At 35.6% G+C, this 12629-nt stretch overlaps 1 protein-coding gene across 4 annotated transcripts in view; it reads left to right on the top strand.

Annotated features, from left to right (window-relative positions):
- The window catches only part of LOC141494331 (alkylglycerol monooxygenase-like), a 240778-nt gene that overhangs the window by 65817 nt on the left and 162332 nt on the right, over positions 1-12629 (top strand). The gene's annotated exons all lie outside the window — the stretch shown is intronic.

Raw genomic sequence — 12629 nt, 5'->3', positions numbered from 1 at the left:
TTTTTAAATCTTTCAGAATTATCTTGGATAATTTCTATTATTTTATTATGTTTATATTTTCTTTTTCAGAATGGATAAAATAGAAATATGCTTTGCATGGCTTCACAAGTGCCTTTATTGTCATCATTTCATTTTCCTTGCATTTTCATTGAATCATTTAATTATGAGAATAGCTAAGTTATTTACTGTTGTTGATCATAAAATATTGCAATTTTGTTATTCTCCAATTGACAGACATTCCTTCAATTTCTAACCCTTTGCCTGGTTCTTTGGAATCATACAAAGGAATGCTATAAGTAATATTTTGTATTTGTCTATGGATAGAAAAATGTATATATCTATCTTAGTCCTTTTGATTTCTTCTTGGGAGACAGATCTAGTAGTGGTATGTCTGTGTCAAAAAAAATAGTTTTATAATCCTTTGGGAAAAATTCTAAATTTCTCCCCAGAACAGGTAGATGAGTTCATAACTCCATCATCTATCCATTAGTATTCCAATTTTTCCACATCACTTTCAACATTTATCAAATTTTTCTGTATTATTAGTTAATCTGTTAGATGTAACATTGTACTTCAGAACTTTTAATTTGCAATTCTCTAATCACTATTGAGTTGGATTTTTTCATGTCTATAGATATTTTTAATTTCTTCTTCTGAAGACTATATGTATATATATTTTGACAATTTGTCCATTGAAGGATGAGTCGTCTTGTGCATTTTTTGTAGTTTTCTGGTTGGTTGGTTGGTTGATGGGTTCTTGTCCTTCTATATTGAAGAAGACCAAAATGACATCACTATGTTTGAGAGAAATAGCGTGTGGCTGATCAGACCAACACAAGCTCGGAATGCTCTACCACAAGTTGGGTATAAATGGAAAAACCTGGAGTGGGTACTCTAACCATACATATGCTACATTTCATTTAAGCTGCTTCCATTCTGCCTTCTTCATAGAGGGCAGCCCCCTCACTGATGAGGGCACGCCATGTTGGGTGGCCCTATGCCAGGGTCTCCTAGGCTGCAGAGTCAATTCCAAAGTCCTTCTGAAAGACCTTCAGGATATCTCAGCATCACTTCTTCTGACTCTCTTGTGAGAGTTTGCCCTGTGTGAGTTGTCTTTGGCAAGCATATGTCTGGCATTCTAACAATGGGTCCAGTCCAACGACGTTGCATTCTCTGTAGTAATGTTTTAGTTTTCTAGGTATTTGAGAAAAGAAGGCTTTGTCATAGAAACTTGCTACAGTTTTCTACAATTTCCTGCTCACCTTCTAATCTCAGCTACATTGGTTTTGTTTGTGGAAAACTGTTTTTCTTAATTTAACATAATCAAAATTATACAAGCTACATCTCATATTATTTGCTCTCTCTTGTTTGGTCATAAATTCTTCCTTTATTCATTGATGAGACAAATAAAATAAATCCTCTTTCAATTTGCTTATGTTATCAACTCATGTTTAAATCACACTCATTTTGATCTTATCTTGATATATGTAGTGAGATGTTGGTCTCTACTTAGTTTGTATCAGCATGTTTTCTAGTTATTCGAGCATATTTTTATCGAATGGCCAGTCCTTTCCTCAAAAGCTTAGATCTTGTGTTGTTCAAACAATAGATTATTATGATTATTTACTACTATGTATTGTGGACCTAATCTATTCCATTGATGTAACACTCTATTTCTTAGTCAGTACCAGCTTTTTTTTAGTGATTATTTCTTTTTAAAATAATTTGCTTTTTGCTTTCGGTCTCATTTCTCCCCTTAGTTTTAATTCTTCTTTCAGAACAAGACAAATATGGAAATATATTAAACATATTTGTATATGAATAACCTGTATCAGGTTGCTTATTGCCATGGAAAGGAGGGAGAAAAGGAAAAATAGTAGGAAACACGGAACTCCAAACCTTTAAAAAAAAGATTATTGAAAACTATCTTCATGCAATTGGAAAAAGTAAAATAACATAAGAAAAACATAATTATTTAAGATCTCATTCATATTTATTGTCTTTAATTCCCTTGATATAATTGACCTTTGATTATTCAGATAAATTTTATTACTTTTTCAAGCTATGTAAACATTTTTTGGTAATTTGATTGGTCTGACACTAGTAAACTAATTTAGATGGAGCTGTCATTTTATTGACATGCCTATCTATGAGCAATTAGTGTTCCTCCAGGTCTTTAATTTGAACTTTATTTATGTGAAAAGTGTGTTTTTAAATTCATATTCTTAAAATTCCTGGGTTTGTCTTGGTAGTTAGGTTTTGAGTTCATTATATTTTCTGCAGTTATTTTAATGAAATTTCATTTTCTATCTCTTCTTGCTAGAATTTGTTGTATTTCATATGGTTGATACAGATTTATTTCAAATTCTGTAACTTTACTAAGGTTGTTAATTATTTCAACGAGACTTTCAGTTGATTCCGTAGTATTCTCTTAGAATACCATAATTTCAAGTCCTAATTTTGTCTTTTCATTGCTTATTCCGATTTCTTCAGTTTTTCTTCTCTTATTGATATAATTAACTTTGAAATAGCTAGATGACTAATAATAGGGGTAATGAGCATCCTTACTTCATTATTGATCAGACTGGGCAAGCCTCTAGCTTATTTTCATTACAGAGATAATGGTTGTTGATGCTTTTAGAGAGATACTACTTCTCATTTTAAGAAAGTTTCCATTTATTCCTCCACTTTCAAGTTTTAGCAGGAATGAATGTTGTATTTTTCTCAAAAGTCTTTCCTAGATATGTTAATATAATCATAGAAAACTTTGTTATTGTGATTGATGAAGTTAATTAGCCCAATAGTTTTCCTGGTGTTGAGCCGGCTTGGCACTCCTATCACAAATCCACTTGGTCATAAGTAGTTATCTTTGTGATATTTTCTTGCTGTTGTTGCTGTTGTGCTTTTCCTCTCTCACCATCTTTACTTTCTTCTCTGGATCCCTCTGAGTTCAGCGGTCATTTATGAATCAGTGCAACTGGACATGGTCCTGATTGTGCTGTGATACATGATGTAATCTACTTATTAGCATTTTCTTAGCTTTTTGCATTAGTATTTTTAGAGAATTTGACCTATAGTTTTCTTATCTTTTTATCTTATGTTTTTTCTCTTCCTGGTTTAGATATGAGTGCCATATTTGTGTGGCTAAATTAATTTGATAAAATTCTTTGACTATTTTTTGAAATAGTTAATAGGATTTTATAGTATTGGAATTAATTGTTCTTTGAATATTTATAGAATTTTCTTGTAAATTCATCTTTTCCCAGTTTTTTTGAGGTAATTCATTTATTGCTTATTTTAAATCGTTTCATCATAGTCAATTTGTATTTGTGCCCTCTCTCTAAATATATATATATATATATATATATATATATATATATATATATATTTATATAATTTATCATCATTATATACTTTATCATTATTAGTTTAATTTGAATATATATATATATATTCTTTCAAATTAAACTAATAATGATAAAGTTGTTAGGAGTTTCAAGTATCATTTGCCTATATATAAATCTTATTAGTTTAACCTTATTGAATTGCTTATAATTTCTCTTTGATGTTTACCTTTTTATACTTCTCTTGAGTCTTATGTTTGAATGTAAAACTTTCTATTCAGATTTGGTATCTTCATCAGGAATGCTTGAGAATTCTTTTTTTCTTTAAATATCCATTTTTCCCCCCTGAAAAATTGTACTAAGTTGTACTGAACAAGTTATATTGGATTTTAATTCCAGTTTCCTTGCCTTCTTGAATATCATATTTCAAAACTTCTGATCATTTAATGAGATGGTTGCTGAATCTTGTGTTATCCTGACCTGTGCCTTCACAAAATTTGAATTGATTTTTTTTCCTGGCTGCTTTGCAACATTTTCTCTTTGACCTGTGAGCTCTAGAATTTAATTATAACATTCTTGTGGGTTTTTTTTTTAATTTTGGGAATTTTTAAGGAAGTTATCAGTGGATTCTTTGCGTTTCTATTTTGCCTTCTTCTTCTAGCACATCTGAACAATTTTTCCTTGATAATTTCTTGAAATATAGTGTCTAAATTCTCTTTATGACTCTAGTTTTCTGGTAGACAAAAATTTTAAAATGATCTCTTCTCAATATATTTTCCAGATTAGTTGTTTTCCCAATGAGACAGTTCTTTTCTTCTACTTTGTTCATTTTTTAAAAATTTTGATTTATTGTTTCTCAATGTCCTACAGGGTCATGGTTCCTAATTATTCACCCAATTCTAATTTTTGTAAGGAATTATTATCTTCAATTTGCTTTTCAATATCTTTTTACCATTTGGTCAATTCTGATTTTGAAGCTATTTTTTTTTAGTATTTTTTTTCCCTTTTACTAAGTTGTCAATGTTCTTTTCATGGTTCCTCTAATTTTCCCCCATTTTCTCCTTTGCCTTTCTCATTGGATTTTTGAAAAAAAAATTTGAGTTATTTTAGGAATTCTTTTTGGATTTGTAGCTGATTTCATTTGTCTTTGGTCTTTACTTATAGCCATTTTGACTTCGTCTTCTTCTTCTGAGTTTATGTCTTGATCTTCTGTCACCATAGCAATTTTCTAGGGTCATATTGTTGCTGTTGTTATATGTCATTTTCCCAACACAATTGTGACATAAATTTTTATTAAAGTTACTTTCTGCTCAACTGGGGATGGGGAGGCATCCCTCAAGCTTAAGGTTTCTTAGTTCTGTCCTTTTCAAATCCAGTTTTGGGGGGTCTGTAAGTTTTTGTTCTTTCTATCTAATGAGAGGTGTGGTCACTGCTCTCCTTGCCTGTACTCTGATCTGTGAGCAACCATAAGCACCCTTTGACCAGTTAACTGTGACCAATGCCCTTCAAACTCTTCAATGGTGGGTTGTAATTATTCCATTTTAAGCCCCTATTCTGCCACAACTACTAATTTTGGCCTTGGGACTGAAACCAGGGACCCTACTCCTTTGGGTAGGATCAAGCACTACTCTCTACCCTGAAACCATGATCAGGGTGACTGGTCTTCTTTAGCCACAGGCTCCTTGAAGCCCTGAGACTTCATCCTCAAACTGTGTCTGGGCAAAACAACAGGGTTTTTCATCCAGTGCTAAAAATGGTCCTCTGTAATCTTTTGACCATTTTCTTGATCCTTTTACTATCTGTGAGCTGAAAAGTCACTGCTGCTACTGCAACAGCCACATCTAAGGTCTGCTGCTAACATTGCCAAGGTGGCGGGCACCTGTACCCCAGACTGAATGATCACCAGTCAGATAGACCTTTCTTACCAACCCCCAAGGTTGCCTTGGACTAGAAAATTGTTTCACCCTGATGCTTTATTGGTTCTGCTTCTCCAGGTTTTGATAGGAGACATTAGTTTAAATGTTTGGAGAAGAATTTGAGAGAGTTCACGAGAGATCCTATCTTTATTCTACCAGCTTGGCTTGTCTCGAGCCTGCTTTCACTTATTTTTCCCCTCATACCCATCATGCTCTGTGCTGATGAAGAATTATTGCTTATTTGCAGAATTCCACAGAGTCTATTTGGACTTGAAGCCTCTGATAAAACTTACAAAGGCATGGAAATCCAACAGCAATATTTTTTTCCTGTTCCATTGCAGCCAATAACCACATTGAAAAAACTCTGGTGGGCTTGTCACAGGGGTTCCTGCTGTGGTTCCCCAGGCTTCTCTGTTTATACATAGACTTCAGTGTAGAAGCACTCATTTATTTTATATGATCGCAGATTGCATTTGTAAAATTTCTTTGGAAGGAAGAAAAGGGATGCTATAGGGTGCCCAAAGGTGTCAAAGTCACATTCCTTCCTTGATGCTGCTTGCAGAATGTATATTTAAATATATAGTGTTTAGTTTAGTGATATAACCCACTGGCTTTATGTTGATCTTGGGACAGCCAGGCTTGAGAAATCATGGTTTAGCTTTCAGGGTCCACTTCATGGGGTGATAGTGGGAGCCGGTGCTGGAAATGAAAATACCTCTGGCACTCCTCTGTACCCCAACTTAAAACAGTTAAGGGAATATTTGTCTTCCTAAATGATGTAAAAGTACACATGACAACCTCTGGGCTGAAAAAGGCCCTGACTGTTAGGTTGTGAAGATAGGCTGTGACACAGATCACTTGGGCTATTCCCTCCCAGTTAAGGAGGCAACTGAGGCTCTCCAGTATAAACATGGAACCACACTTATTCAGTCCTCAAATCCCTAGAATGTTACACTCATTCACCATTGACTGTGAAATGTGCTATAATCACAATTTTCTTACTAAGGGTTTCTTGTTAGCATGTGTTAACATCACCTCTGAAAAAATTAATATGCTTTAGTCCTCAGTATTCATACCAGAGAATATGACCTAGGTCAAAGTCCCAGTTGTTAAAATAATACCCAAAGGTCCTTCTGCAGTATATTCATTTTTTTCTGAAAATATGCTCCATTGGAAATTGTTTCTTCTTAATTTCCTATACTTTCTAGATGATGACTATTAATGTAATAATGTAATATAATGAAATAATATAATGTAGCAGAGAAATCTGAGGCAGAATGAGCATCTATACACCCTGCCTTCTGGTAATGAGTAGATAAAGTAAATAGGTTGAAAAGGCATTTAAAACATAGAGATTTTGAAACCTTGGAAGAGTTGATGTTGGTTAGTTGTTATGAATAGCTTAGTGTGGGTACTAATTCTCTACTAGTAAATTTTATTGTTAAAAGAAAAAGACAAATTCAATTTTAAAATTTTGATTTAATAAAATAGCGACCACTTAAAATGTGGAATCAGATGTATCTTGTTATCATTATTTTTCCTATGTCAATAAAGAAATTTTCTCAAGCTATTTCTCTGGATTTTAAGAGCATTTCAAGATTTAGTCAAAATCAATTAATTCTCTAAGAAAATATTGTGGAATGAATAAGCAAAGATAAAAATACTAGGCAGGTGAGTTGGATCAGAGATTTTCCTTTATTAGATTAAACACCTTTTCAAAGTTAGTCCTATGATTTCTTTGGAAAAGGAAATTTCCACATGAGGTAACTCTTTTTCCCAATTCAGGTCAAAACTTTCTTTGAAATTTATCATCATAAGTATTTAGGTGCTATGTGGTTATGTAACATGTTCAAATTAACACAACTAGTAATGGTCAGAGAGGTGGACTTAAATCCATGTCTGAATGTTTCAACAGTCAACTCTTCTCACCCTTGATATGATGCTTCCAGATGAATGCATGTAAAAACAAAGCTAAAACTGCAACTCAGGTCACATCAATGGGATGTCAGGGACTCACCAGTTCAAGTCAAACCCAAGTGACATGCTCACTATCATGTACCTGACAATTGATCTTTCATGTCTGAAAAAAGTTGTGTGAGAGTTCACATTTGGGTTTTTTTCCCCCCTATGTTGGAAATCTTTAGTACTTCAATATTCCATGATTTTCTTTGTATGGCCCCTCCTTGTTCAAATATATGCCATTTTGTGTCATTCTTCAGTTTTATCGGTTATATCCAACTCTTTTTGACTCCTTATGGGATTTTCTTTTTTAAAAAATTGTATTTATTTAAGGCAATGGGGTTAAGTTAATTGCCCAAGATCACACAGCTAGGCAATTATTAAGTGACCTGAGGTCACATTTGAACTCAGGTCCTCCTGACTCCAGGGCCAGGGCGCAATCCACTGCACCACCTAGCTGCCCCTTATGGGGATTTCTTGCAATATCCAAGTGGTTTCTTTTCTATTTCATTTTATAAATGAGGAAACTGGGGCAAACCGAGTTAAGTGACTTGTCCAGGGTTACATAGCTAGTCAATGTCTGAGACCAGACTTGAACTCAGGTTTTCATGACTGTAGGCCTAGCACTCTAGCTGCCCCTTTCTGTCCTTATTTTAATGTGATTGAAATTTTCTTTGATATTTTTTATTCTGTGACTACAAAACATTTCTAAAATCCCCACTGATTGTGTGATTACCAGATCTGCAAATGATACAGGTCTGGTAAAGAGAGTAAACACTGTAGGCGATGAGTCAAGATAGAAACAAAGAGAAATAAATATAAAGGTTTTTATGGATTCAAGAAACTAAAACTGCTAATTGCAAGATAGAAGACATTTAAGTAGATCATCTGGCAAAGAACTAGGAACTTTAATGGCCTTCAAGGACAATCATAATCCAAAGAGTTTTTAGTATCCATGAAGAGAATCATAAGATAGTGATGAGTGGCCAACTGTATTCTTAGCTTGAAAGACCAAATCTGAATTGGTGACTATTTCTGGCTGTTATATTTTATGATGCACATTATATCAAAGAAGAATGTTCAAGAAAATAAATAAAATGGAAATGATGATCTATAAGGAGCTTTTAAAATGAACGTAGATGATTTCCTTTGAGAGGAAGATGAACAGGGACACAGTATTTGAGGGAATACTTTATAGAATAGAGGCTGTACATTATTTTCTGCCCTGGGCTTCCGAACCAGGACAGGATGTAAGGATCATATTCAGGGTGAAGATAAGGACAAAATTCTCTGATAATTTGAGCTGTACCAAAGTGGAATGGGCTGCATTCTCCCCACAAAGTTCCAACAGAAACTTGTCTGGAGATTTTTGTCAGTTGGAGTCCATAGCCTTGGAGGTCTCTTCCAAGTCTGACTCTCTGAGTAGGACTCCTGTGCTCATTAAACAGATCTTTAATCTAATAGCTGACAGCTTCATTTCACTCTATTTATTGTAGGCCCTCTTGGTGCCATTAGTTTTCATACATCTCAGCTTGCAGGAGTTATCACTATGCTAGGTTGGGTGGTGCTTTTTCTTCCAAGGTGGAAAGCAACAAGACCTTAAAAAAAAAAACTGAAAAAGCACATCTGCCTGGGATCAAACTGCTCATGAGCCTCTCCACTTTATAGCAGTTGGTCCTAAGTTTCAATTTCTCCCTGATTTTCCCAAGCTAGAAAAAAGCTTTGAGTTGAGGACCAGAGATAGAGTCCAAGATTCATCACTAAGGACCTGGTCATGAGCAGTGATCCTCTTCACTAACCATTATCTTAGGCTTGATGAGCCTATAGTCTACACTAGTGTGAATGCTCCATAGATAGAAGCAGAGATACCTAAAGGATTGAAAATAACGATAATGGGCTACCTTATCTCAGCGGGGAGCATATATCATCTTAGCTCCCTGAGAAGGAGCAAATGCAACTCTCATCTCCATTTTACAAAAGACACTAGAGAAAGAATGTGATAGATTTAAGCTCACGTGACTATTCAATGGCACAGCTGGGACTTGATTCTAGGTTTTTTGTACTCAGAGGTAATATTTGTTCATCTGATAATCTGTGTTTGAATTTCCACCTCAGGCATTAAATACCATGTCAATCTGGGTAAACCATCTACCTAATCTGTGCCTCAGTTTCTCTATTATCAATAGAGAATACTTTGCTACATTAATTAGCACCCCTCCTTATCATCATCATTTTCATCATCATCATCACTGAAATTTATGTCACATTAATATATATATATATATAAATAGTTTTACATTCATCTTCTCATCTGGACTTGATTACTTCTGAAGTCACAGCTAGCCCACAAAGTTGATCCTATTATTATCCCCATTTTATACATGTTTACACTGAGGTTAAAAAAGATGAAGTAATTTTCCATTGCTACAATTAAATGTTGGAGGTATGGTTTGAACTCTCATCTTCCTGATTCCAAGTTCATCACTTTTTTCTCCTATGAGACAAGATATTACCCCCCTCAACATGAGGTCCCTCATGCAGGCTCATCAAGGTCCTATCCTCCTTGTTGTGGGGCTCCCATATCAGGGGTCAAAAGAAAAATCAAGATGGGAAGAGTGGAAACTCTCTGTCTCAGAGGTGATTTTGTGTATAAAACTCCGCAGACCCTAAATTTGTTGCCTTCAGGGTCAAAATGAGGTCACTGAGTCAAAAAATAAAAAAAGGAAAAACTCAGTGACCTCATGTCTTCCTGGAGTTTGCTGAAGTGATTATTTGCCAAGCCAAAATCAACTGAAGCCGTGACTCTCCTGGGGGACCATTGGTGGAGTTTTTTATTAGGTACCTTTTTGTGAGAGTAACGGAATCCGGACATTTTTAGTTCCACACCCTAATAATTAGGACCCTGGGAAATACTGTCAGAGACTCCATAGAGTCAGATAGGATGAAAAATGTAGACTGGGCTCATCTATGGAAAGGCCATAGGAAGGACACCAATGTGGCTGAGCAAAGCTCACTTCTTTGGAAGGTAGAGGTTCAGGAGAATGTGTAATTGAACTGATGCCCAACCTCAGCTCTCAAACAGACCAAAACTGGACCCAGAATTCTCTTTCTCAAAATGGTCCATTCTTTGAAAAGTCTCCCTGAATGTGTGTGAAGACTAACTCAAAGTTACTTGTTCAGTTAATTTTCTTTGGAGAGATAGCAAAAAGAGACTATGCTTTGAAGGAAGGTCAAGGATTGGTATTCTCTGGGTTCTTTTAGGTATTTCACTCAGGTAAAGCATAGTGAGAGGAATTGGGGCTATCTTACCATTCTCTCTTGGAATATGAAGGTTTATGTGGGAAGATGAAAAATGATTTGAATGAAGTGACCTAGGTGCATGCCACCCCCCCCCATTCCCACTGCCCTTGACTGGGGCAAGATGAATCAATTGCTTCTGAAAACTAATTTGGAGGGGCTCAGTTGGTACCAGGGTTAGTTGGTGCCAGTTCATACGCTCTTGAAAGTTAATGGTGAAATTTTCAGGTTTCTCTTTCCAGTTTCAGTTTTTGTTGGTTTTCAGTTGTTTCATTCATTTCTGACTCTTTGTGATCCACTTAGAATTTTCTTGGCAAAAATATAGGAGTGATCTGCCAGTGTCTTCTCTAGCTCTTTTACAGGTGAGGAAACTGAGGCAAACAAGTTTAGAATTATTTGCATAAGGGAGTACAGCTAGGGTGCTAAGGGTGGATTTGAGGATGATGTTTGTCCTTCATTCTTGCAGAAGACCATGACATCATGGAGGTGATACTGTGGCATGAACTATCTGGGCCCAGTGACTAGATAGAAATCAGCATGATTGGAGATAGCTCTGGATGGGAGGCAATCAGGAGTAAGTGACTTTCTCAAGGTCACACAGGTAGTAAATGACTGAGAATGGATGTGACCTCGGGCCTCCTGATTTCAGGACTGGAATTCTCCCCACTGCCCCATCTGGCTGTCCAGATGAGGCTGAATTTAAACTCATGAAGGTGAGCCTTCCTGAGTCTGACCCCCAGTATTCTTTTCACTGTGCTAGCTAGCTATCCACAACTTTAACTTTATTTAGCACTTAATATGTGAGTCTTTACAACTTGGAAATTGGCAAGTGTTAAAAATAATGGATTAGGATATACTTTAGTTGATTTTGTAGACTGAGAAAAGTGATGGAGAAAAAAGTTATTAGGGCAAATTAAAAGTTTTTCCTTTATACTTTCCTTTTTCTCTTGCAGTTGTTAAACTTTTACCATTACACCACTTACTGTAGCCTTCAGGTCAAAGGTACTGTCAGGGAAACTAATGCCAATAATTGCTGCCCTGAAACAAGAGGAAGTCCAATGAAATCAGGAATTTCTTACCTGTTAACAAAAGACCCCAGAGACTCTTGGAAAGGCTTTTATTCCTCAGGACTTAGATGGAAAAAGCTAATCACTCATTCCCTTGGTCAAGCCCATGGCAAAAGTTAGGACTGTTAAAATGAGGATAACCTTTAAATCCTTAGCAAAAGATAATGACTGGAGGAACCATGATCTTTATGGGCCATGCATATTCAACCACCTGAAAACATGGGCTATGGCAATAAAGAGGCTGTTTTATGGAAGAGAATGATGATAAAATAATAATGATAATAACGCTTTATATAACATAGTAAAATCTGCAATGCCGCAATTTAAGTCTTATATAATATTAGTTCGTTATTATCATCATTACATTATTATTATTATTCAAGTTGAGAAAATTGAGTGTGAAAGAGTGTCTTCCTCAAGCTCACACAGTAAAAGAGACAAAATTCAAATTCTTATCTCCCCAAGTCCAAAATGAGTTCTCTCAGACTTCTCAGGAAACACATATGAAACACATACACACACACACACACACACACACACAGCTACACACATAAACTCACTAGGTTGTTTTGCAAGGCAATGGGGTTAAGTGGCTTGCCCAAGGCCGCAAGGCTAGGTAATTATTAAGTGTCTGAGGCCAGATCTGAACTCAGGTACTCCTGACTCCAAGGCCAGTGCTCTATCCACTGTGCCACCTAGCTGCCCTCATGTTTCTTTCTGAAGGATATTTGTATACCCTCCTACTCCCACATTCCAATTTGAACTCTTCATTGTTTAGTCATCTGCAAACATCTATTAAGTGTCTGCTCTTTGCAAGTCAGTGTAGTTAGCCCTAGGGTTACAAAAAAGGAAATTTCTAGAAACTTTATAATAATCTGAAATCTTCATAAGGGGAATATCTTCTCCCTATTTACCCTTCCTTTATATCCTATGAATCTAGGTCAAATCCAAAAATATACAATAAAGAGTTACTTCCTAACATACTACTCCTTTACTTAAAAACCATAATTGAGGGGTGGCTAGGTAGTAAAGCACCAGCCCTGGAG

This window comes from Macrotis lagotis, chromosome 7 (genome assembly GCF_037893015.1).
Source record: "Macrotis lagotis isolate mMagLag1 chromosome 7, bilby.v1.9.chrom.fasta, whole genome shotgun sequence".
Classification (NCBI taxonomy): Eukaryota; Metazoa; Chordata; class Mammalia; order Peramelemorphia; family Peramelidae; genus Macrotis; species Macrotis lagotis.
The sequence above is the reverse complement of the archived record's forward strand: the minus strand, read 5'-3'. Positions and strand labels throughout refer to the sequence as shown.